The following is a 27,014-nucleotide window of genomic DNA, read 5'->3' on the forward strand; positions in this document are numbered from 1 at the left end:
AAAAGTTAACCTGGTTTAACTCTTACAGTGGACTGGTGAAACTGTTTAAAATCCTTACGTGGGCACTCTTCTTTTGGAAGTGAAGGAAAATGGGTCCAGTTTAGTTGTGAATGAGTGAGCAGTGAGAATGAACCCAAATTCTTCTACCTGTCCACAGTTTTAATTAATCTGGGAAAATTTTACTGTGTGCAAAATACAGGTAACAGTCCAGGAATACTGTAATGATGAGTTGGTTGTTATAACCAGAAATAACCAGAAGAAGCCATGAACCTCTTGTCCTACTCCTGAGGTCTATGAGGTCATGCTTTTGCATTTCATTGATTTTTATAAAAATTGTGCTCTAATGTTTAGTAACTGGCACTATTCTGCCTTTGATGTCAGTGTAGGCAGTGCCTACATGCTGTCCAGAACTGTGCATTTTCTGGATGGAGAGGTGATGTGAGTGATGTTCAATGAACTCCCCTTCAGGCTGGCTCCCACATGGTCTGTCCTGTAAGACAAACCTCCATTTCTTCAACTTGTAAAGGTCAGAGATCGAAAAATCCTGACTGAATGTATCCTCCAGTCTTCTGCCAGTTGGGAGCCCAGAGGTTCATGGATGAAGTGCTTCCAATAATTTTTCCATGTCATGGTTGAAAAGAAACAGGACTTGCAGCACTTTTCTAGGGAAAGCATATCAAAGTCCTGACGTGGCTTCTCCACGAGGATGTTCTTCCGATACTTTTCCCAGTTTTCTTTCTATCAGATGTTGAAGACAGCAGTCCAACCTCCTGCTCAAAGCAGGGCAAGCTATAAGGTAGTTGTCCAGATGCAGGGAAATGCAAATACCTCTTGTGACTGCAGTGCAGGGAAAAGGGGATTTTGAACTAGCAGCATCAGAGGAGGGCATGATTTCTACTGCAGAAAAAAAGGTGTCACCAAAGCCTTCTCTTGAGTCTTTGGTCCCCATGGAAGAAGCAAATGAATAGCCAAAGAGATGCTAAGTAGATTGACCAGTGAAGGGCTTCAGGAAGGAGTAAATCACAGCAGCAGAAGCCAAATGGGCAGGAGAAAACAAAATGTAAGGAAGAGAAACATCATTGGACGTGAATTGAGTAGATGTATGCTGTTCTGGGCTGTTCTCCTTAGAGGGCAGCAAAGATCCTGGTATCCCTTGGCCACAGACAGGACCTGAAGATGTCCAGATGCTGGACCTGGGTGTCACCTCTGGTTTTGGGAGGTACTCTGCTGATGTGAGTGAGGACAGAGAGGGAATGTAGACACCCCAAGGCCAGCGCACTCTTCTGCAACAGCCACTATGCTGAGACACACAAGTCTCACCCTACTGCTATGCCAAGTATGTTCACCCCTGACAGGTGTTTGAATGAGCGTGAGCTTCAAGTGATGGTTAAAAAACTGATCCAGTCAGACCAAAGATTTGAGGTGCCCCGAAGAGGCAGCTGCTCTTTCTTCTGTCCCTCCCCAGTGTCCCAGAAGTGGTCTCAAAGCAGCTCTGCCATGCAGCTCTCTGTTAAGGAACACGGCCCATCTCCCATGCAAACAACAAAACCCTTGTCCAGGGCCATGTAAAAAGTATCAAATTTATGGAGAAAATGCAGGGAAAACGTAAGGATGTAAAAGATTTACTAGGTTACCTAATTCCTCCAAAGAGAGCGGGTGTACATTATCTATTTTAAACTATTTACCTTGAGCTATTCTTCTATGCAACACGCCTATTGCTGGCTTAAGGCAATCCTTTCATTTTAGAGACAAATACCTTCAATCCATCCCTTCTTCATAAGGATCAAGAGTGTTTTTAATATAGTACAGCTCAGCTGAAAATATTGGCACATGATTTGGGTAACTTTAGTTATCTTAACTCCACCAGACTGAGTGCCACGGTCCCTGTGCATGCAGAGCAGGTAACACTTACGTGGCAGTGGGGTCTCCTCCTTGCCACCAATGAAGTATCACCCTGCCACAAATACTCACCAGCTGAGAGCTGTTGGGTTGCCTGTGGTTACTTTCACTCTTTCAGTTTCATTCAGCTTTGGAGACCAAAAATCAGTCCGTTGTTTTCACTTTCAGATTCTCATGCAGCAGCACAGAGTCCACTGGGGAAGATTAAGCAATAACTGAAACCCCTTGTCACAGATGCACGCCAGTTCTGTGGGTTGGGTGTTGATGGATGAAGAGACAGCAGCAAGGAAAAAGCAGGATATTTGCCTGGGAGCAGAGGTAAAAAGTGGACAGCAAAAGCAGTGATGTAATATTGATGTAGAAGGAAGGTTTGTACCTACAACACGTGGAGATCATAAAATATTTTAATATTAAAATCTCACACAGGAAGAAATAATAAGAGGTGCTCATCCCCAAAATCTCTCTATGTGGGATTCATTCATCCTAAGTCAGGCGTTTGAGAGAGAGATTTCCAAACCTATAGTCAATGGCGAGACAAAGGTGTCTCCAGAAGAAGGTGATGTTAGCCCAAATTAAGCAAATGTAAAATCTAAAACTGTAAAATAGTTCAAACTGAATTGTTTATTTCTGTGTTGAGTATAAAGGCAGTCAAAGTTGATAGCTTGGTCACAGACTTTTAGATACTTAAAGCCTTGAGCAACAAATCTATCCCCTCTCTTGGTGACTCTGGTTTTGGGGTATATCTGGAAAAGCCTTGCAGGCCACCTCACACCATCACTGAGGGCACGTCTCCAGTTTTTCAAAGCAGCTCTTTCCCACGTACCCAGGAAGAAGCTCAGTTCTTGCACTGTGGTGTGAAAATCAGCAGAGAGCTTCTGCGTCTTAACACCTTTTGTGGACTAGAAGTGGTTGCAGATGCAGTCTAGGTTATGTCAGACAGATGGGTTTCCCCACGGAAAAAAAATCTGTTTGCTCAAAGTTCAAGAAACTCAACCCCATGACTCAGGGTGGGAAGCGCCGGCTTCTTGCTGAATTTATGGTGCTGCACTAAAAAAGGCTAGTGTTGAATCAACGGGGAAATCCTGCCAGTGAGGTCAGGGCTGGTCAGTCAGGGCTGGAGGAGCCGTATGCTCACACATCTGGATCAGTAGGCACAGATCACTCCTGACTAGGTCTCCCTAGTAATGCCTCCTCACACAGCCTGGGTCATGAAAGATTACCACCAAAGGGGAGGTTTAGACAGATCTGGGATCTGTCCTTTTGCATTTTCTAGGGCTCGTGAGACCCCTTTCTTCCATCCCTCCAGTTTGTTTCTCCCTCAAAGGGCTCCCTTGTTCAACTTAGCAACACGGCGGCATCGCTTAGGTACCCGAAATAGTCAACCACAGCCTTCAGCACAGCCTGTCAAGGCAATTCAGTGAGCAAATGCACTTTCCCTGCAAGCTTGGAGCACATCCCATTCCCCCCTCCTCCAGGCTTTGCTCACCTTTATGGGCAGCAGATCACTCACCTCCAACAAGGTTAAAACTTTACCTGGAGAAAACCAGCAGCACCAAGGTGACGCACTGCTGCAGTTGGCTGCTGGTCTGGTTGACAGCAAGGGAAATCAAAGGGTGGCAGGTTGGACTGGAAAGTAGCTCACACCTGCAATTGTACCTCAGGTAAAATCAAAGTCCAAAGACAAAGCAACTCTGGAGCCTGAATTTGTGGGATTGCCTTCCTTCCAACACGCAGTGATAAAAGCATACTTCTTCATAAACTATAGAAACACTCACAACTGTGCTTTGATTTCGTGAACAGGCTGATCTGCACAGAAATTAATGCATGCTGTGGTTTCACATAGATATATTTTTAAGAGGACGAAATATCTTCACTTATTAAGACAACCTGTTTATTAAGCCCCCTTTGATTCTGGAAGACACTGGTATATTAGGGCCAGGATTTCACCATGTATGTGGACTCCCAAATCCTGTTGAGACTTGGCTGGTTTGAAGCTGCACCGAGATATGCTACCAAGGTGGCCTGAGGCATGGAGCACACATCTTTGGGAAATAGGTTGAGGGATTCAGGCTCGTTAAGTCTGACAAAGGGGAGGCTGAAGGGCAGCCCAATAGCTGCCTACAGCTACTTGGAAGAGCAAAGATAATAAAGTCAAGGTCTTCATGGTAGAACCAGGCACTATAACGAAGGGCAGCAGCCACAGACTGTGGCTTGGGAGGTGCAGGTTGGACAGCAGGATAAAAAATGTCTCTAGGCGGGTAGTACAGCACTGTGACAGGATGTTGGGAAATGGCAAACGATGAATTGTGGAGGTGACTCAAGGCTTAGCTGGATGAAACCATGGCTAAGCCAGTCTAGAGCTGACAGTGCTTCCGCTTCAAGCGGGAGGTTGAATTAGAGTCCTCCAGCTGATGTTGCCAACCAGCATTTCTATGACCCTATGGTAGATGCATCTCCCATCTTCCCTCCGCCACTGCCCTGCCCTGCCCCGACACACTCAGATATTGTCTGGAAAATTATAACAAGGCAGTAGATGGCCAAATTCCCTAGCCCTGAGAGTTGTACATTAAAGTAATTCTACAGCACGAAGCCACAAAAAAACACACCACATACCTCAGAGAGACAAGAGGAAGGCATGTGTCCAGGTTCCCAGTTCAGACTCCTCTGGGGGATAGACACCAACCAGATGAGACCCCATCAGCTCATCTCCTCCCACAAGGAGAGACTGATGATATCCAATGGTCTCTGCACCAACCCGGCTCCTCTGCTAGCCGTGAAAAATCACCCCACCGTGAGAACCGTGTTTTCACTGCTCCGCAGCCCCAGGTTGGCTGTCTCTGCAGTAAACACAGGCTGTGTTACTGCACCTTAATTATGCTGAGGGTAATTAGCAGGTATGTCAACGTGAAGATTTCCAGTGAGGCTGCTGGCTCACTCTATATGGAAATTAGGTTGTTTGTGAGTGGAAGTATGTCAGACCAAACTCCGGAGGAAAAGCCTCGTTGCTAATCAGGAAGAGCAGCCTCTTTGCTTGGGAGTTGTGCCCTGGGTCATCTCTGCCGGACTTGGCATCCCCTCAAGCCCGTGGATGTGGCATGGCAGGAAGAGCCAGCTGTCCACGGTGGGCAACCCTGATCTTCACTTCATCTCTGAAGACGTCAGCTCTAGTCGTTCAGCACTCACTGCCTCTAGCCAAAAGTGATGTGATAATGCTGCTTCGTAGGAGGGTGGCAGATCCTGCCGATATACATGCATCATCTTCTGTTAGGAGACAGAAGTTGTAATTTAAGAGAAAGCCCTTGGCGATGCTGAAGCTGCCAGGAGAGACCTTATTCCTGTTAAGTATAATCTTAACTATGTGTTTTGTCATTTTGTATTTTTGTGACTTGCCATTACTGAAAAATCCAGACTTGGAAGTAAACAAATACTTCATTCATAAATCTCGCTCAGTGCTCGTGTTCATTGATTCCTGAACGTATTTGATAAAAGGATTCCTCCCACTTAGCTTTTGGGAAGGTGATAAAACCACTGGGTATTAAGTGCTAAAATGTCTCTTAGGTTGATCTTACAAGTTCATTCAACAAAACTTGCTAAGTTTAAGCTAGGATCTGTGTTTAAGAAAGCGTGAGCAAACAGCCTGCTCTTCCCAATTGCAGCGTGATTCTTTCTCTTACAGAGGAACAGGGGCATGAGCCAACCACTTAAGTTGAGTGCATATGGTGGGAGGTCAGCGTGAAACACTTTGCATTTTGAGTGCCCGAGACATAAGATGTTAATGTTTTCCAAGTGCATTTCAAGAATGTATATGTTAAAGACTGTGACTAAATCTAAAATCAACAAAAACTGCTCTCTACTACCCACAACTTAAAATTTGCACCTGGAATATAAGCTGAGGACCAGTGGGAATAGAGAGAGCTCAGAAACAGAGGCCTGCTGCTGCATCACGATGTGTGGGTGAAGAAAGTAGCCAGGACACAGGTCCTGGCCAGGAACATTTCCTAATTAAGCTGTATCCGCAAGAAACTGGCCCCTGAAGCCAGACAAAAACAAAACCAAAAGCAACAAAAACAACTGCAACAGCCCTCTCCTAGCTCACCCCATCAAAATGTCTCAGACTCCCAGATTTTCTTCTGGAGTTCTGTTGATGGCTGAGCAGGATTTGCCCTGCTGAAGACCTAGTTCTCAGCACTCCCTTTTGAGTCAATAAAAGATGAATACACATTTCCAGGGCACAGTTCACACCAGGCAGATGATGTGAATTATACTATAAAAGTGCTTATTTCTCTCTGATGACTATAAGGGATGGCAGGGTGACAAGCTCTGATTTACACCTCTAAGATTACATGAGATGAGTCCCATTTTATGTTGCCATCTCTATATACATGATGTCTATTTTATATTACTTAGCCAAAGCAAAACATGAAAATACAAAAGCTACCCTTTTCCAAAGCCCCTTCCTTATGGACAGACCTCTGATGCAAAGAGCCCCTCCTCATTCATTCTCATGACCTTGGCATGTCAACCCAGCAGGAAATTTCAGGGGATTTTTGTAACCCTCTAGGAGGACCTACTGCACTCACAGCATCTCTCCTGAGTGTCTGGATGCTCTCTTGAGAGCAAAACAGAAAAATAGTCAGTGTAGCAAGGAATAGGAGGGAAGGATGCACTTCATGCAATTCAGTCTTACTGTTCTTAGATCCCGTCATTTGGTGGGATTGGAGAAGCCAACAGGGGGTGAGGACCAAAGACTTTTTTTTCTTACCTCTTAGCAGGGTTGGCTGGGCTTCGAGTAGTGCTCTGCATGTTACTCAAGCCCAAAATAGCTTTCAGGACCAGAAAACCACCTAGCGTGAAGATGAGCTCATGCTAAACTAGCTAGGGGCTAAACGCAAATTTGGGGTGCTTGAGAAGTGATGTCAAAAGCTGTTTGTGCAGGTGACTCGCTTTGAGTCAGAATTCCTGCTGGACCAAGAGCTAGCTCATGGACGCAATGGAGCAAGTCAAGAGTCAGCTAACGCCAGCTCTAGGCTAACCCTTCCCCTCCTGATGCAGCCGTATCCTGTAACACTCTCCCTTCAGCCCAAATAGATGAACTAGGAGGGCTGAGCACAACCCAAAATGACCAGTGATGCTTCTTCGTGGCTTGGGTTTCTGCTGGGGATGCCACTTCTTGGAACATGGCCATTGCCAATAGGATGTGTGAGAAAATCATAGAATCATAGAATTGTTTAGGTTGGAAAAGACCTTTAAGATCATCAAGTCCAACTGTTAAAACTGCTAAGAAAATACAACGTTAAAACCGTTAAATCACAAGTTTCAACTCTATGGATGCAGTATTCAATGCTCATTTTCATTTATAGTGAAGTATTTTAGCTTACAGCACGCAGAGAAGAAATTTACTATAAAAATATACCTGTGTACATAATAAGCAAGTGGGGAAATTTGAAATGGGTATTTCCAGGAGTATGTCAACAAGATACGGTGAGTCACGAACTGTGGTAAGCTAAACTCAGCATTTCCTTTGTTTTGTGGGTTTCTGCACCAACATGGTTTTGAAAGTGGTGTATATGGGCAGCACTTGTCTTTCCAAGTAGGAGAGAGAGGAATGGGAACACAGAAGGCTGACAGCTCTGCAGGTCTCACCTAAGCGGGGTGAGAAAATGAGCCATATACAACGGGCAAATTCTTCAGTGATTAACAAAGATTTTCCTCAAACAGAAGCAGACACGAGCCCAGCAGGGAAATGCAGAAACCTGCACGCAGCCAGCTCAGACCTCACCTCAGTTGCCTCTTTGATGCTTTTCCCAAGATGAAGGCACTTCCCTAGAAAACAAAATTCACAGCAAGGACCAACTGCCAGGACCCATCTCACAGCAGAGGATATTTTCTGGGGCAGAGAAAGTAGCTGATGTGGTTAGAGAAGCATTGGGTGGCATCAACCTTGTGTCCGGGCAAGCTGCAACAGCAGTTGACCTGCAGTCCACCATATGGGTCTAACCAGAGGCTGTTTTGCTCTTGAAAAGCAAAAGCAGAAGTATCTGCTGACACTCATGAGGAAACGAGCCCAGAAAAACTGTTTTACGGGAGATGCATTTGAAATCCAGACTGGCTGGTAAGAGGCAGATCCCATTAGTAATAAATCTTTGGAGGTTTTTTTAGGTGTTTCTGCATGTTTAATCTTCGGGATTGGACCACACTTTGTTGCCCTCACTAGATCTCTGGGTTGCCTTGGTAGAAAAAAGGCAGATTCACCAGTTCTCAGTATAGACTGCTATGCCTGGGAAAAGCAGGAGCTAATGCCACCAGTGGCATTTGTGAGCGGGGAACCCTAACTCAGCAGCACACCGATACCATGGTGGAGGTCCTGGATGAAAAGTGGCGGACCTGCTCCAGCTGTCCAATGTCAACATTTAGTGAGACCATAAAACTTGGGATGGAGATAACCTTGAGCAGCCTGATCTAGCACTGATGTTACATCTGCTGCAAGCAGAAGTTTGGGCTCTCCAGGGCTCCCTTCTGACGTCAGTCTTTCCAGGATGATCTTTTTGCTCTTGACTGGGCATCACAAAATGTGAAGCGTAGCTTCAGCAGGAGCCAAATCTGTGTGTCTCATGATCAGTGTGTGAACACTGACCCCCCAGGAGCAACGAATGAGGAGACTAACCTCGAATTTGTCACCTACATCTTTATTTTTTCTCCCTTTAACACCTGTATCTGCAAAACCCAGAAGTCTCTGTTAAAAACTCCCCACCTTCCTATAGTTACAGACGGTCCTACAGCACCCAAAGAGGGTGGTGGGAAAGAGTCAACGTGGAGTCAAGTCCAACCTCAAGTGTCAAAAGGTAAATATTTATAAAACCATGGGCATTATGAAGAAGATCTGGAGAGTTATTTAAAATAAGACCAAAATACAGGTCAATGCGGGTAAGGCTGAAGTAATAAGAAGGTAGAAAATACCAGGTTTAGAGTGTGGTTTCTATGTCATGGTTCTTGTTTTTAAGTCAGCCGCAGAGTTAAATCACAGAAATCAGCACAAAATGCATTGGCTGATATTTTTCAGTTTTTTCAGTGGTAAGAAAAGTTTCTGATAAATGCAGAGCTGTTACCATCAGCCCCAACATGGTGTCCTGGAGGTGTGCTACAGGAAACAGTGCTGAGGACACGACTTTCTTTTTGTACCGCTCTCACACTTACTCCTGGATATTCCCCCATGGATGCTTTATTTGAGAAGCATGTTTGGGTTAGTGGCACAAACTTGCCATTAAAATCCATGCATTTATTTAATATCAACCTTTCAAATCATAATTATTCTGCAGAATTAAAACAGGTAACACCCCTCTTTATTGTAACCTAGGGCAACTGCTTTATTCCATTACAGAGCTGATCTCTCCTAAGGATCACAGGTGCCCTCCAGCTATTTGGGTATTATTTGTCAGTGCTTATAACATGAAGTTTTCTGCTCATCTGGGATTCTTTCTCCACGTGTCATGCTGTATTCTGAACTTTTATTTTTTCTCTTGGAAATTGCTCAAACGTTCAGAAAAGAAAATAGAAGAAAAGACTTAAAGATATTATTTACTCTCAAACTACTCCTTTCTGCTCCAAATTATTTTCATTGAGCACTCACTCAGGCAGCTCATCTAGATAGCCTTTGAAAGGCTGCATGTTGTTTGTTCTCAGTCACTCAAATTGTCCTGCAGGAACAATCTGTCCCTGAAGATAAGTAAATAACATTTATTAATGGCAGGTAAAACCTCTTAGCTTTATTGGTTTCTCTACCAGTCACGGACTGACTTTCTAGTAGAAGATGAATTTCAGTGCAAGTTACAAACACTGCAATTAGTATTTTTCAATTTCATTATTGCAATTTATTGCAATATGGCTAGATAACATTATTGACAAACTGGGGGAAAAAAAAAAATAATGCCAGCATGGAGAATTTCCTTATCTACCTTCTGCTCAGTGATGTTCAAGGGTGAAACACACCCAGAGACAAGGTATTAAAAACTGTGGACTTTTTTCTTTCCTATGTTGTTTGAATAAAACACATCCTGAAAGTCCCACCTTCCTAGCCCGAAAGCTGTCAAGATCTCAGCCATCTACACCAGCAACCGAACACAAGGCAACAAGGTTTTACTTTCCAAAAAAACAACTATTTTTAATACATGCATTTCACTCCGTCCCATCCAGGGCACTCCAGAAACGTCACACGGGAGGAGGAAAACAGCCGGCCCATCGTGTCGCCGAGACGTCTCGCTGGGGAAGGGGCTTTCCCCGGGAGCCACCATCTCGCCGTGCCGCTTCACAAAGGGGAAAGCAGAGCCGGGATGTTTTTTGGTCATTTTTTTTTTTTTCTTTTTTTTTTTTTTTCTTTTAGAAGCGAAGCTGCGTTGCTCGGTGTCAGCAACCCCGATACAGGAAAGGGGGGTTGTGTGCCGCGTGTGCTGGATCAGGTTCAGCTATCTATCGCGCGTAGGAAGTGGTGCGACGCTTCCACGTACGCAGCAGCTCCTGAGACCGCAGCACCTCGGTTTCGGCTGGGGACCAACGCGAGCGCGGCGAGGCAACCGTCTTCGATCCTCACCCTAAAGCAGAAAAGCTCTTTGTCTTTGAACCGAGCTACCCAAGTCAGCAAGAGCTGAACTGCGACTGGGTTTTGCTGTCAAAACACAATGGTGTTCACTTAACTTGCAAAGACAGGGGAAATTCTTTATGAGAAATGTCAGACCTGGTCCCTCCTTTGACTTGTCTCTGCTGTTATGAAAAACACCCCGCCGGCTGCAGGAACGGGAGCCAGATTTCCTGAGCTCCGATCTCAGCTTTGATGGGGACTACCCGGAGCGTTGTTGCAAACTCCTGCTTCAGCCCCCCTACCTCAATACGACCGACATAAAACACTTGGAAGCTTCTGAGTGTCCCAAACAGCACAGCAGATGGACATGGAAAGGACATTTAGTTAATCACCAGCCTCCAGAAAGGTTCAATCCAGAGTACACCATTCCTGGCAGCTGCCTGTCCCATCTACTCACAAAAACTTACTTATTGTAGACTCTGCCACATGCCTGGGCAATGCATGCCTACTTCCATTACCTAACTGCATTGGCTGCCCTTGCTGCTGGATTTTTTTTTTTTTTTTTTTCCTATTGTAAATCCTAAATGTGTTTGTTACTGAAATTGCTGAAAGGTTGATTTAATGTTCAGTGCATCAGCACTTCAAAGAGGAGGTGGTCAGCCTTCCTGTACTACGGTGTGTGATGCAGGACAGCTCTGCCGTTTTCTAATTGAAAATATTTTTTACATGAGATAAGCAATAGGGGAAATAACACACAAAGTCACTCTTTATTTTAGGTCCCAAAATTCGCTCTTTCCCTTAGTGAATGATTTTATGACCAACCATTATTTTTGTTCTTTACAAGTGCCTGTTTTGGAAGAGTTTTGAAATTCAGATTTGCAAATTCTTACAGCTGAACACAAGTGGGCCTGCATGCTTGACTTGTTTCTCAATTTAAAACAAACAATAATGAGATCTCAAGTACAAAGTTCTCTAAAGTGAAGCAAAAAGCATCATTAGATCTCAAGCTCTTCATTGGCCTCAACATCAGGAGGTGGCACACAGAAAGTAGAAACTAGGTCAGCTTCAGAAATATGAGCCTCCTTGTATTGAACATGCTGGGACTAAATCAGAAAGGCCAAAACACAACACAAAACTGATCTGGGGCAATGGAAAATCCCTTCTTACCTGCACTGACATCATAATATGGCCAGGAGGAACTCTGATCTGCTGCGTAGTGGAGAGGGTAGGTTATTGATGGGTGACACCTACAAAGCTGAAAGTACCCAGAAGCATCAGATGCCTTCAACTTGCCTGGGTCTCAGGGACTCTTCTGAGATACTTAAAAATAACCACCAGAAGCTGTCTTGGGGAACTTGAGCAGAGTGGGAAGATGCTTTCAGATTAAGACAGGGCAGAAGTCATGCTTATCTTTAAAATACAAGGATTGGGAGGAAAAGACAGATCCTGGAACCTACAGACCAGGAGGATGAACTTCATTCTGGAATGACTGCTGAGATCAACCTTCTGCAAGCACTTGGAAAGTAACAGGAGAGAGGGGTTTATCAAGACCAGGTTTTCTCAAACCAGTCTGACGTCCTCTTGTGACCTGGTAACAGACCTTGTGGGTAAGGGAGAGGCAGATGAATTCACATCACTTCTCTTTACAAAGACTTTGGATCGTGTCTACCGTGGCATTATTTGAGAGACTGGAGGCTGACACAATGCTTTAGGATACACATGGGAAGCACTGGAGAGTGCTCCCAGGGAGCTGCTCCACACCAGCGTGGAGGAACATAGCCACAAAGTCTGTCTGAGGTCCTGTTCAACATCTTCATTGTCAGCACAGCTGATGGAGGAGACCGTATTCTTATTAAATTCACAGACTGTTCCAAGCAGGAAAGGAGTCCAAGGACACGAGGGAGTGGGACTATTATTCAAAGCAATCAAAACAAATCAGAGAAATATTCCGGGGGAAAAAAACTGCCTTGAAATTCATATGTACGGTAGGAGAGGCTTCAAGACATATCAAGTAATTGTTCCACTTCATCCTGCGCTTTACCCATCCCACACACAATTAAACTTAACAAAGATCTGAGAAATGGAATGGACTGCATAGAGTCAGAGGTACCGTGGGGTCAGACCAGCCTGGGCAGCTGTTGGAGGGCAGAGCACAAGACTGGTATTGTAGATATCAGCACTAACCTGAGAGTTATGGTGCCTAAAGCTGTTGGTATCTGGTGGTGATGCGATGCTGGCTGTGACGGTGGTGAATCCTGGTGCAGTATGCAATGGCATCACGATATGACATTTTGGTATGAGTTTCCTCAAAGATTCAAATGCCATCCCCAACATCACCACCAGTAAGTCCCCAGCTAGAGTGGCAGACTGAGTTTTGGGCACCTCACATCAATAAAATGAGTCAGTCAGGAGGAATCCAAGAGTGAGAGATCTGTGTTCTGAAAAAACAACTCGTGATGAACAACTGAAAAAAATCTATTGCTTTTTAAAAGGAGACTCTGGGGAGCTGGGCTAGCAGCCTTCAGGTACGCACATGGTTTCTGCTCTCCTTGCCCATGCTGGATGAGACAACCACGGACGAAAGTAAGCAAGACCCAGTGCAGTTTGAGTTAGACATTAGGAAGTTTTCTCTAACTTTCTGGGTACTGGAACAGGCTCTCTGGGAAGGAACAGGAGTCTCCATTATGGGACATCCTTCACGTAAACCACAACCATAATTACTTCTGGGGTTTGTTTGGGAAATGCATGGGATGACCTTTGAGCTCAGCCACATCTATAATCTCTAAACTTATGACTGTGCTTGAGTTTGCTGTTGATTTACTGTGTGCCCGAGATCAAATTACTCAGTTTTTCAGAGATGTTTTCCTCCCACCACTAAGTCATAAAACTCAATCTTGCTCAGTTAACCTGAAAATCAGTAACTAGTGAAAATGTGCCCTGAAGATGTGAAAGACCCCACAACTGCCTGATTAAACAACTTCTGATGTGCCTGCTGATGAACATCCTTCCAAAATGTTAAAAAGGGCATGATTAATCCCTGCCAGTTTCTTTCAGCTTAATGTCATTGCAGCTGCCATCATAACTCTGTAGATTTGGTCTTTAGCTGAGGGAAAAGAAGACAAGTCTTCCCTGAAATCCTTCAGCTTAGTTGCATCTCTCCCAACAGCAGTGACAAAGACATTTTTTCCTGCCCTTGAGCCCTCTGGGGACCACTCCACAACGAAGGACAGTTCTGAGTCAGAGTTCCTTTCTTCTTTTATTTTACACAGTCTTTTAACTGTCTGGATCTGCCAAAGACACCAGACCCTGTTGCCACTTTCATATCACTTTTCTTTGAACATGAAAGACTGTAGACCACGGTGGGTGAGGAAGACACTCCCATTTGCGGGTAGGTGCCTCTTGTTAAAGCCCTCCTTTTCAATCACCGATTCGAGTGTCATCAAAATTTGATTAGTCCACTGTTGTGGTTTAACCCCAGCCAGCAGCTAAGCGCCACGCAGCCGCTCACTCACTCCCAGTGGGATGAGGAGGAGAATCGGGAAAAAAAGTAAAACTTGTGGGTTGAGATATGAACAGTTTAATAAATAAAATAACAATAATAAAATATAATAATAATAGGAATTAAAAGGAATATAACAAAAAGAGATAAATAAAGCCCAAGAAAAGACAAATGATGCACAGTGCGATTGCTCAGCACCCGCTGACCAATGCCCAAGCAGCGATCCAGCCCCGAGCCAACTCCCCCCAGTTTCTATACTGAGCATCATGTCCCATGGTATGGAACACCCCTTTGGTTAGTTCGGGTCAGCTCTCCTGGCCATGCTCCCTCCCAGCTTCTTGTGCACCTCCTCGCTGGCACAGCATGGGAAACTGAAAAATCCTTAATTTAGGACAAGCGCGACTTAGCAACAACTAAAACATGAGTGTGTTATCAGCATTATTCTCACACTGAATCCAAAACACAGCACTGTACCAGATACTAGCAAAAAAAATTAACTCTATCCCAGCCAAAACCAGGACAGCAGGAAGTACCTGGGGGACTTTAAGCCCTAGGATGTGGGAATCTTGTATCATTGGCACCTGAGCCCAGCTCAGCATCCCCCAGTGCTGTGCCCAGAGTGACACTAGAGAGGAGCAGAGGAAGACAGTCTCCATCATCACTGTCATCTTCAGCTGAGGCTGAGGCTCTGCAGAAGGCTGGGGAGCCACAGGAGCACCATGACACACAAACGTTGATCTGTCTTTAAATTCCCCCTTGGTCCTCATTCAGCCTTCTCTTCTTCCCTTGGAATCTTTCCATTCTGGTTCTCTTCCCCTCCCGACTTCTGCTTCTCTGTCCTCCTCCCTTCCTCAGTCCCTGTCCCAGTTCACTACAACCTTGGATTCGGTTTCACTATCTTTAACCTCACTGTATGTTTACTCCTATATTAGATATACTATTAATATATTCATATATCAGAAATCTATATATAGCAGAAAATATATAGAGAGATGCTTTTATGTGCTATGTATTCATGTAGTATATCATATGCAAGATAGGCGGATCTCTATGACTTAATCATAATCTACAGTTTCGGAAGGTTCAAAAACATCATTAGCTGCACAGTATTTATTCTCCTGGTACTTGTGGTCCTGTCTCCTTTCTTTGTGTCTACAGCAATTTTTTAAGCGATAGACTGCCTGCTTCCCAACAGGCATAGCTTTGTACTGCAAGATGGAAAGGAAATGAGGGCTCCTCTCTCTAAAACAAAATCTCTACTGCAATCAAAAGTGATTTTTGGCTTTTGCTCGAACAAGACATCCAACATATGACATTTCTCTGAGCCCCATTTATCACTGGGCAGAGACAAAGTCATGGGTACTGTGGGTCATCCTTGGCTTCCAGCCTTGGCCATTTACTACATATCTCCAAGCTGATTTTCAGGGCTGTGTTTAGGGGTTTGACTCGCCCCCCTGTCAGCCCCCCCAGATGTTATTCCTTTCCCATCCAGCTGCCTCTCCTGCCAGAAATGGCCCCCTTCAACAAAGACCTTGTGGGAGCAAAGCAGAACTTCAGGTGACATCTAATTTATGAGTAGTTCGTGAATCTGCAACAGCTACCTTGTTAGCCCTGCAGAATTTATTCACACTATTCTCCTTTGAGTTTCAGCATTAACTCTTTCAGAGGTGGAAGGTCTATGGGACTAGCAGACCATGGCTGCTCCTCTTTGTGGTGGGCCACTGTAAGCAGATCTGGGCTCCAGCTTTCCTGCAGTGAGCCCAGTCCCCCCAAAATCAAAAGACTTTTAACTACACAGCAGTAATTTCTAACCCCTTCCTGGGTGCTCGTTTCAGTTTCAATTAATTTACATAAAAGAGGGTAATGAGAAAGGCAAAGGCCAAAAGTTCAGGGCGGGCACAAATGGGGAAGAATGACAGCTGTGTTTTTGGGACAACTATTGAGGAAGAAGATTGGAAAGTGGTTGCACTTTGTCAGCGTTTTGAGGAAACAAAGCAGCAACATGGGTGATGCAAAAACCACAGGGAAAGACCGTCAGGAAGGAGGTTTTGGAAGAGGGGACAAGGGTGGATGCCATGAATGAAAGCAGAATCCCCAAGAACCAGCCACTGGGAGAGAAAGCTTTCCTCCAGCGCACAGCATGGGATGGCCCAGGAGATATGTGCCAGCCAACACCACCTGCTCCCACGCTTGAAAGTAGTGAGCAATGGCAATTGTGAAAGGGTGGATTAAAATGAAGGCAAGCTCACAGCTTGGGTGTCCAGGCAAGATGGAAGGCAACCCATATATTTCCTGAATTATCCATGAACTCCACTTGGGTAACAGGTAACATAACGTTGTAGGACACACTGCGCAGCATTTGAGTGCAGCCAGACTCGTGCATTCCTTCTAATATTTGGCCTTCAAACCCAGAGGTGTTGCAAGAAGTGGCAGTTCCTGGACAGCAGCGCTTGCTGGACACCTCCAGTCCTGGGTGTCCTCACCTCACGGTGATTAAAGGTCCCTGGGGCAGGGGTGAGCACACGCATGATGGAGGTGAGGTTCAGAAGATGCTGAGATTTGAAGACCAAAGCCTCACGGAGGAGCAGAAGGGAGGGAACCCACAAAGCTCTGCAGGGGCTGGAGCGTGTGAAAGGGAAACTACAGCATCTGTGTTAGGTGGTTTCTCACTCAGAGGTGGGGGAAACATATGGTTGTAGATCACTTGGTGGGCAGAGGGTGTAAATCATCTTCGCAGAGGGTGGCACAGAGTTACTCGTGTGACTGGGGCCGATCTGCTGCTGCTGAGAGGATTTTCCCAGCTGCTCCAAGCATGGGGATTTGGGCTGCTGATCTTCCACTCCTGGGGTGGGGGAGGGACTTGTTTCTTTTCTGATTCTTGGAAAGTGTAGAGGGGAAGTAGGGCTCATTTTCTCTTCTTCTTTCCAGAAGAGAGACACTGCTCGTGTACGTTTTCTTGAGGAAAGGAAGCTGCTCTCCACATGGCCCACATCTTGCTCAGGGAGGAGGAGGATGGGGGCACAACCTTGGAGCCATTCATTTTCTGCAGACGTGCCCAGAAATTGTCCTCAAGGCACCACCAGCAGCCTCAAGCGCCATTTCATGGTGGGAGCCCGCACAAACCGGGCCTGCCAAAGGAGGAGTAGAAGGGGTTTGTAATTTAATCCCTAAATCACTCATACCCCAGTCATTCCTGAAGTAGGCTACGAAGCTGACCACCTCCAGTTATTACAGCACCGTAACAGAGACAGGGGTCACCACCTGACTGACATGACACCACGTTGCAACTCAGCACCCAGGGGAATTTTCGGAGGCTTTTTGCACTGTGAAAGGAGGGATACGTTTCCGTGCAAAACACAAAGACTTGACCAATGTCCTACATGCATGCAGTAGCTCACTCAAGGTTGTGACAAAGGTCTGTGACAGTCGGGCTTGCTTGGCGGGCTCACTTGTGCACAGGGGAAAGAAGGTGACTTTTGATAGATAATATTTGTCAAGCACACTGTCTCTGCAGCATCGCCTCAGAAGGATTCGGACACTGAATACTTGAGCTCTTGTTGGTATTCAACGGCCAACACAACTTCCAAAAGCAAGGATTGGCCATGGATGGGAAGTGGAGGGAAATCTTCCCTCCCATGTTTTCTGAGATAGAAAGAGCTTCAGTCATGCACGGGAAACTTGCTGACTGGGGGCATGTGGGGTTGTCAGCATAGATGCTTATGATGAGAAAGTGAAAAGCACAAGCTGAGAAGGGTCATACGACCATTTCTTATCCCCGAGTGTGAAAGAACTACAAATTCTCCCTTTAAACAGATTCCCCAGTGCATTCAGGGGATGGGAGCAGCACGGTGCCTTGATAAGCTGTTCTGATCTGCCCAGCGCTGGCACTGAGCGAGCAGCTCCCAGGCACCGTGCCCGGCCACCTCCTACTAGGCAGAGCCCTGCTTGGTGTGGAGTGAGGGCAGGAGGGTGTTTTGCCAGGCTGCTCCAAATCCCTAATCCACCTTGGGAGGAACCTCAGTGCAATTCTGCTCCTTTGAGGGGATACCATCAAGGGGAGAAAGAAACATTTTATCAGGACGTGGGGTGGATGAAGCCCCATGGGCACTGTGGGGAGATCCTGGGGGAAGTGCATAAAAAGCTTTATTCCTTGGAGACAGAAGATGAACTGGCAGGCATGTATTAGCCCTGTGGCACACCTGGCATGCCAGGTGTTGTTTTCCATCGTTCCCTGTTAGCAGTTTTCTCCTGCAGCAGTGCTGGTGACGGGCAAACTCGTGCAGCACCTACAGCAACTAGTTCCACTGACAAACCCCGAAGAGCCATCTCCCCTCCAAACACCTCTCTGGCCAGAAATACCCTTTGCTTCTTTCAACGAGGACCTGGCAGAGAAGAAGACGGGTTGGATGCCTGCCCTCGAGCTTTGTCCCTTGCAGGCCGTGGCTTTCTCATCACTGTATCCCTCTGGTCCCCACGGCAGTCTCTGGAGGTACCAAGGGATGCCTGGGGTTGCTGGGTCCAGGGCAGGGTCTGGTTGTCCATGATCATCCATGGGAACGGGTGTCTGTATGTAGGTTTCTGCCAGGCTATACGGTATGTGTTTAAATCCAAAAGACCTTAACTGCAGTTACCAGCACAAATGAGCACTGTGCATGGAAGAGAGCATCAACTGCAGCTCTTCACCTGAAAAATGACTCACTGCATTAATTTTCCTTGTTTTTTCCCCCCCATGTAAAAATGATGTCTGAGCAGCCTTGGTGTCCAAGTGGAACTATCTAGAACCAGGTCAATCAGCACAGTCCTGGCTGAATTTTCACATCTTACCCTTGCAAGATCATCCTGCTCAGCCCTGGATAACAAGAGACAAGGGTAGAAACAAGACCCAGGTGTCCTGACAAAGAGCAGAGGATAAAAAACCAGCATTGCTGCAGCCAGCTTTTACAGCTGTCTGTAAAATGAACCTCATTTACATTTCATTGCTTGGATTAAAAGTGTGCTCGCTCTTCAGTTCAGAGCTGCTGCTGCAAGTTAGGGTCCCAGCAACGAAACAAAACAGTGAAACTGAACATGTGAAGGCAGAACATTTAATTTTGCTAATGGGAACACAGAAATCTCAATTAAAAAAACAAAACAAAACAAAACAAAAAACAAACAAAAACCCCAGTCAACCAAATAAGATGAGCTATAGTAGCAGACGAGTGGCAAACCCAGATGAATCGATGTAGGAACTGAAGGGGACAGCAAGTGAATCTGTGTCTCAAACTCACAGAATGGTTGAGGTTGGAGGTCATCTGGTCCAACCCCTCAAGGAACCACCTTCAGATGCTTCATTATTCCTGGGGTAATGCCACAGGGACCAGGTCCAGAGGCAACGTAAAAGCACAGAAAAAGCCCCAGGGCACAGCTTGCAGGTGCAGAGGACATGGTAAGATCCAAACGCTGTGCTCTGTCCCTAGGCTAAATTCAAGCCAAGGGAAAAGCTGTCCCTATCAACTCTGCTGGCCTGACCCAGCCTGGACAGGAATAGGTGGCCAGTGACACGGCTGGTGTACAGTGAGGGAGCTGGTCTCAAATTGGCTTTTAGGACCAAATACAAGCTGGTTTAACCTTTAATGAAAGCTCCAGCTACAGGGAGACATGAAGCCAGATGAGGTGTGGGAGGTACCTGTTGTCATGGCATTATATGGCATTTATTTCCACTGTGTGAGACTTCAAGATTTGGTAGAAACCATAAGCACCAATTTACTCTTTCTAGGCCTTGGTTTAAAGCTTGCTTATTTCTACTCCAGTTCATCTTCCTCCCCTTCCCTTCATGCCTGAGCCTCTGATCTCCTGCTGGTGAAGTTTTCCAGGCACTTGGAAAAAAACTCTGGGTGTACATTCCTTGTTCTGATCTCTTTCCATGCAGCTCTTGAAACTTCTGCTCCACAGAGCCTGGAGAAAGCTGCATGGGGTGAGCACGGGTGGGAGGAAAGCATGTGAAGATGAGGTAGTTTCAGTTCATGATTATTCTGTCCGTAGGATATAAAGGCAGAAGAATCTCCATGAGCTGGAGGGTGGTTGTTGATGGGATCAAATGCTGCCCAGCAGCTGAACGTGAGTGGGACTGGGAGAGCTCGTGTTGGATAACCAGCAGTCAGTCACATTTGCAGGTAATTCTCCCTCTAACTGCCCGTTTTGCAGATTTGGCTGTTTTAAGTAAGGTCAGGGCCAGGTGTGGGATCAGACCTCATGTCAGATTGGGGGGCTGAAGATGTTCTTTCTCTTTGGGATCAGCAGAACATGCCTCCTCAAGCATGTTGCATTTAGCTATTTACAGCGTCACAGGCAACAGCAGCATCTCCTTTTTCTGAGGCTTGATTGGTTTGGTTTTTTTTTTTTTTTTTTTTGCTTGGTGCACAAAGATGAGTCTCAAAACTGACTCTTCCCTGTCTAGTCAAAATTCGTGGTCTTCATACATGGTGTCCAAGTGCCATGTTGTAACACTGGCACCAGAGATCAATGCTGCTGTGGTTCCTTCCACCTGCCCCAAGGGGAACTTTGTGGGGCAGCGTCTCCACCTGAGAAGACTCCCCTTTTGGAGTGCTGCCTGAGGAAGGATCACAGTTATTGAGCTACTGTGGGAACCAGGGGGATGATTTTATTTTGCGATTTGGCTTCTACAAACATCACCGTCATTTACATGGTACATGAGGAGAAGAAGATGGAGAATGGGAAAGGCTAACATCTGTACTGGAGCGAAGGGGATGGAGGTGCAGCAATGAGGAAGTTGTATGTTTGAGAGAAAATGCCTTTCCTTGTGAATAAAGGCACTAAGGTTGGGCCTCAGCTGCGGATTAAAACCCACCGCGTGTCCATACGTAGGTGTCTCCATGTGAGCCAAGTGTCTGAGTTCCCACCACGACCAGAGATCTCATCAGTGGATGCAATTCAGCTGTCAGAACACAAGGGCACAGCTGACCACATGCAGCTGTCTGGAGTTACCTGAGGTGCCCCAGGACATCTGAGAAATCCACACAAGCCCAGCAGATACAACAGAGGTTGTGTGGTAGCTCATGCACTTCTCTGCTGGTAGATGGAGACCAGAGGCATCTAAAATGGCCTGAGACACTTGTATGTAGGCATCTAAATCACAGCCACATGGCCTTTCCTGAATTTAGTGAGGCTATCTGTTTAGCAGGTCTTTGTCCCTCCTCTTACTTGCAGCCATCCTTTCTCACAGTGAGGTGTGCCAAGAGGGCTCTTACGTTGGAGGAGAAAGCAAAGGCATTCTCTGACTGACATTTACGTCCTTAAATCTTCTCTGGTAGCAACCAGAAGAGCAAGAGTCTTTCTGACAGCAGTCCTGCCTGCTGTCCCAGGCCTCATGAGTTACTCAGCATGGGGACCAAGAGACTTCAAGGGTTTGGTTTGGCTGGTGGCTTGGGTCTGCCAGCCAGGATGAAGCAGCCCTTGCATACAGGAGCTTGTCAGTACAATACGGTAACGCGGAACCAGTTTTTGACCTGCTTGTTCTCAAAGAGCAAAAGGGTTCAGACGTCTCTTTCTGAAAAAAAAAAAAAATAGCAGCCACACTTGTTTTTGCTGCAGGAAGCTCTCGCTGATGGGGAGAAAAGAAAGGTCCTTTTAAAAACAAGGCGTTCATTAGCACTTCTTGTTCTTTGCAGTCACTACTGGAACCATCACAATATCGCATCCTTTTTTGTGCCGGGCATCCGGCCAGCTGCTGCTCCAGTGGACAGTAATACCCTCCAGAGTTACGGGAACCTCCACTTCTCAGGAACAAAATACAACACTACTTCCTCCTTTCAGAGATTTTCCCCCCTCTTCTCTGTCCTCCTGGGCGAGTCATTTTGCCTAGATGCCTCTTCTTTCTCACCCAAATTACTACTGCTGGCAATAATTTTTAGCTGTTGAGCTAAAGATGTAACAGCAGCTATTATTTTATCTCCTGTTTTCAAAGCAGCATTTAACAGTAGACAAACCAACCCATTTCCTCATTGTAATAATGTTTTACGTACCATGAACCTGCTATCACCCCCACTTTGCTGGTGATACTCCTTCCCCTCCATGCTTTGCTCCTCTCCCAACTATCTTTGGCCACACATTTGAAAGTGCCACCAGGAGGGACCAGTTTGGGTGTCTCTGATGCAAATTCATCACCTTGGGCTAAAAGTGCCAGGGCTGTCTCCCAGCTCTCCCCACCACCTTCAGCCCAACGAATAACCACCAAGCCCCTGACCCCAGCTCTGTCACCGCTTTGTTATTTGCACCTAATAACGAGCTAAGCAACCACCAGCAGCGTGGCTCTGACACCAACCAGCAAGAGAAAGATCTGGAAGTATAAAACCCCAAACCACAATTACTTGTTTCACAGCATGACAAGAATAAACGTTTCCGTCCTTAAAAGGTTTCTGTCAAGTATTTAACCCAACAGCATGGGAATAATCTGGCTGGTGGCTCCCCGTGCAGCTGTCCTCAAGATGCATCCAGGGCTGCTGCAGCTTACGCAGCCCTGGGCAATGGGTGCTGCGTGACGTGCTGGGAGCACAGGAAGTGTGCTCCTTCCATTATCTGAGAAACATCATTTCTGATCATCCAAGCTGATACCGATTGCCGTCCTGTGTTTTCTGCTGACGTCCCGCCTTCCCCAAGAAACCCAAAGGCACCACGTGCATCCTTCTGCCCCGTCTCCCGCAAAGGGATCACTGCAGTTTCCCGTGACTGAGCAGCTCTGGCATGGTCTAGCTAACAAAATGTCCTGAAATTTCTCCGCAGGAGAGATGGGATTGAGGAAAACAGAAAATTCACCTCTATTCTGTCAGGTTGGCAGAGACCTATAGTCTCGCGCTGGCCAAAGCAGCAAGCCCTGGCATTTCCCAGCTGCATGACCTGCTACGGGAGCACTGCAATGGTTGAGGCTTGTACTGACACGGGCAGAGCTCCGGCGGCAAGATTTGTTATTGAACTAAACTCCTGGCAGCTGCTGGTGAATAGGTTGACTTTGTGTCAAAAACCTCTTCGGAGCAGTAGACAAGGGGAGAAGTTTGCAGTATGTGTTTATTACCCAACATGCTAAGAAATTATCCTGATCGGCAGCTGATGAACACTTGGGGGGAGCCTTCCCCAGAGATGTGGATGGGCTTAAAGGTGGGCTGTGGCCAAGCCAGCCCCATGGGAGAGCTCAGGGTGTGAGCGGACACAAGCCCAGTACGTAGGAAGAGGAGGGGAATCCTCCACATCTCCAGGGCTGAAAGGGGGAAATTACTTCTTTTGTTGTCTTCACACAAAAAAAAACCCTCCAGGTCTCAGAGCAGCTGGTTTGGAGACCAGCCTCCCCCGTGGGTGTTGTGGTTTCTGTGAGTGTGTCCTGCATGTTCCCCAGGGCGCACTGGCCACCAACACTGAGCACAGACACCACGGCCATTCCTCCATGGGCAATCTGGGACCCTGTCCCCTTCCTGCCACCTCGTGCCTCCCTTACCCTTGTCCCCTAACCCCCAGTCCCTCCAGTTAACCCACCCCAGGAGGGTTATGCTTCGGGCTGCGTGGTGAGAGTGATGCTCTGCCCCATGAGCACGCTGTCCCCAGGAGCACTGCGCATCTCCTCTGCAGTGTTCAAAGGTGCTCAAAGTCCCCGGCCAACCTTGCTGGCCATGATCCTGCACCACGGGGTGTCCCTGAACACCACGTCAGCCCCCCAGTGCCAGCAAAACCAGTGAGAGGCACTGCAGAGATGGGACATGGAACCCAGACACGCCCCTGAAGAGTAACAACTGGTCGGTGTGACCCAGTTCACCTGCTCCCTTTCCCTGTGGCTTTCATCCACCACCCTTCACTGCCGCTCTGCCCAGCCCAAGGTGAGGAAGATGTCCCCTTTCTCCAGCAGTCAAAGATGCTCTGGGCGAGTGCTTCTGCCCACTGTACCCGTGCTGCCAGTCCAGAGCAGCTCTGGTGATGCCAGCGGTGCCAGACCAGCTCTGTGCACATGGTTCTGCTTCCCTCTAGTGACAACGTGGCCTCACATCAGCAGAAGTGAAGGCTGTGGCACAGCTCCTCCATCTAGAGATGGCTGCTCTTCCTTTTGGCCTGTGGAGACGTGGCCCTCGGGCTTGGAGCCCTCAATGCATGCCCCAAAGACGTTGGGGTGGAAGCACCTCTATCCCCATTCAGTTTTGTAGAGTTTGACAAGAAGGATTCTGCATCCACATGAATAATCTTGATTTATCTGCCCATGCCTATTTAGGGGCAGTTTCTCCCCCAGCACGGTGCTGGGATGTTTGTATCTCTTGGAGAGGGTGAAGTGGGAAACGCTGATTCTGAGAGGAGCTGCACAGGAGACAGTTGGTTGGAGATGTGACCCCTTCACACACACAGGAGCCCATCTCCAACAAAAGTCCTTCAGCCATTTATGTCCATAGTCCTTCTCCTAAAATGGCATCATGGAGCAGCCATGAGGAGACGAGTTAGGATGAAGCAGGTACAGAGCTGGACTCCAGTCTAGTGGCTGGAGCAATCAGCTGGGAAGAAGCATTCCCAAATTCTTTCCTTTTTGATAAAACACGCCGAACTAATTTCCAAATCATGGTTCATTGCTCTTTTGGCTTCTCTATGTAGGGTCTCTCCTACAGTGGCCCAAAGCAGCTATGTCCTAAAAAGAAATCCATGCTTTCTGCACAGTGCAATCTTTGCAATGTCTCTCTATAGATTTTTTTTACCCCAAAGCTTCTGGGCAGGAAGCATTTCCCTCAGGAAGCCTGTTTCTCTCCACAATTTTTCTAGGTTCTCCTCATCACTGTACATCATGTATTCACAGCCGTAACATCTAGAATGCTCCTCAAGGAGCTTTGAATGTACCTTCTATTAAATTTTAGCCATCCTCCAATGTTGTTCTATGATCCAAACCAGGATCCCAAATGTCTACTGGCTCTGTCATGCTCCAAGCATGACTCATTGCATCCCTCAAAAATGTTTTTTGGAGGTTAGGGGGCTTTGTATCCTGGTCCCTGGGACCCACCACCCATCAAATGACAGTGCCCAACATCACCGCCTCTGCCCAGGGCAGCTCAACATTTGCAGCCCACTTTTCCTTGCCTCAAACTCCTTGTTCTCCCGCCACTTGGGGACAGGCACCCAGATCTGGAGGGGGCATCTCCAGATGCTCCATGTCCCCATGGCAGCCCTGCAGCAGTTTTGCTTGGTGGACACATTCATCATTCATTGCTCTTCGTGCCTCCTGTAGCCTGGGTCCCGCTGCCACAGCCTCCTCACCAGTGATTTATCTGCTTGCTCAGATTGACCCCCTGCCATTTGGTCGGCCACTCCTGCTTATTTATTCAGCAGGAGACAACTTCCCTTTGCCATGTAATTGTTTCTGTTTCTGCTTAATTTTCTGCTTCATCACCACCGTGTTTCGGGAAAAGGGGCTTTTCGGGGAGGTGATTCATTGCCCTGTGCGTTTTCACACGTATTCAGTTCATCGGCTGCCCTGTCCTCTCCCCTTTGTTGCCGCTTCCCCCAATTTACCCATTCCTCAGAGCGAATTGATTCACCATTGAGGTTTATTTTTGGCTTCCAGCTGTCGGGCTCCTCACAGCTGCCTCGAGCTGGTGTGTTCCTCTCAGCTCCCCCAGCGCCGCGTCTCTCCTCCTCCTCATTTTCCTCCTGCTGCTACTCCTAACCGTACTCCCTCATCCTCTTTCCCTGGTCTCTCCTCCATGCAATGCTCGGCTGTTTTTAATGAGCCGAGTGTGCCTCACCGATGATAAACACAAGCCAGAGGAGAGCAGCAATATGGGGGGAGGTATTGCAAATCTGGAGGCAGGACGTGTGGGGTGAGCAGGGCTTCAGGGCCAGGTGCTGCCAGCTTCTGGGTACCAGGTTTAAGGGCTGCCACCAGTTGCCTGATCCAGGCTGAGCACAGAGAGCAGCAGGTACAAGCTCATCTTCAAGTATTCACTCCCAGCTTAGCACTCAGTAGCCTCCCTTTCCATTTTTATTCTCTCCCTTGTCTCCTCTGTGCTCAGGGGGGATAAAAATCAGTAGCTGTGACTTAACCGACTTGTCACTGTGTGCACAAGCTCTCCTGGGTGTCAGGGTGGCTTTGGCCACTGGGCTCGGGTCCCCACTACAGCCAAGGGAGCTGCTGTCTGCGAGTCGGTGAAAACAGCAGAGTCATGGAGCTGTGGAGGGCGGGGGGGATTTGATCAGCTTGATGCCAGCTGCAACGTCTAAAGCCAAAATGTGGGTCTGTAAATCTCCAGCTCAGCTGTTACTTAATCCCAGAGGCGTCTCAGTTCTGCAGATGCCCTCGGTGCAAGGGTGATGGCTGGCCAGGCAGAAGGCCAGGTTGGGGCTGTGCTAGGGAGCTCCCCTTGGTCCTTCCCCCACGTCAAACCTTCCTGGATGTACAAACTCGTGCAGAGTCTCAGCAGATGGGTTTAGTCACTTGGGTGCTCTCCAGCCCACCCACCCACGGGAACCAAGCCCAGGACTGGGGTCTCTTGAACACAGGACTTGGTGGTGGGCAGAGATCGACCCTCCTCACTTGGGCAGCACACTGAGCTCAGCTTCACCCCTCCGGAAGTTGTTTTTCCAACTTTTCCTCACTCTTGGGGCTCTTCTTTGAAATCCTTCCCATTTTCCAGCCTCCATTTTGCAGTGTGGAGCCCAAGCCTGGGCACAGCATCCCTGTGCCTCACCACACGCTCTCCCTGCCCTGGTTTGGCACTCACTCACACCAGCCTTTAGCTCTGGTGCTGCTTGTATCTCCCGTTTGGATGATTATTGACCCAAAACCTTTCTTATTTGGGGGATTTTCCACTTCCCAGGTCTGGGTGCTCCAGCCTCAGCTCTAGTCCCAGATCACATCACCACATCAATTTTGCAGCTCTACAAAGCTCAGGTTTTACACAGCTGCAGGCACCAGGCAATTCATCTCGCTCATGCCAATGACTTTTTCTTGCCCCATTTTGTCCAGCAAACAGGTTCTGTTGTGATTTCAGTTCCTTCTGGGGCTGTATGAGATAGCTGGGAGCACAGGTC

At 47.2% G+C, this 27,014-nt stretch overlaps 1 protein-coding gene across 4 annotated transcripts in view; it reads right to left on the reverse strand.

The window, feature by feature from the left end:
* The window catches only part of LOC104368568 (endonuclease domain-containing 1 protein), a 176,523-nt gene that overhangs the window by 9,019 nt on the left and 140,490 nt on the right, over positions 1-27,014 (reverse strand). Inside the window, exons 1-2 of one of the 4 annotated variants that reach the window (XM_032995759.2) lie at positions 12,656-12,843; positions 1,972-2,205 (exon numbers count right to left, since the gene is read on the reverse strand). The gene's annotated coding sequence lies outside the window, so the exon portion shown is untranslated. Of the gene's footprint in view, positions 1-58; positions 583-1,971; positions 2,206-4,512; positions 4,969-12,655; positions 12,844-27,014 lie in introns of those variants that run through there. The other 3 variants (XM_032995758.2, XM_042792580.1, XM_032995760.2) reach the window with 3 other exon arrangements.

This window comes from Tyto alba, unplaced genomic scaffold, assembly GCF_018691265.1.
Source record: "Tyto alba isolate M040663 unplaced genomic scaffold, T.alba_DEE_v4.0 Super-Scaffold_2, whole genome shotgun sequence".
NCBI lineage: Eukaryota > Metazoa > Chordata > Aves > Strigiformes > Tytonidae > Tyto > Tyto alba.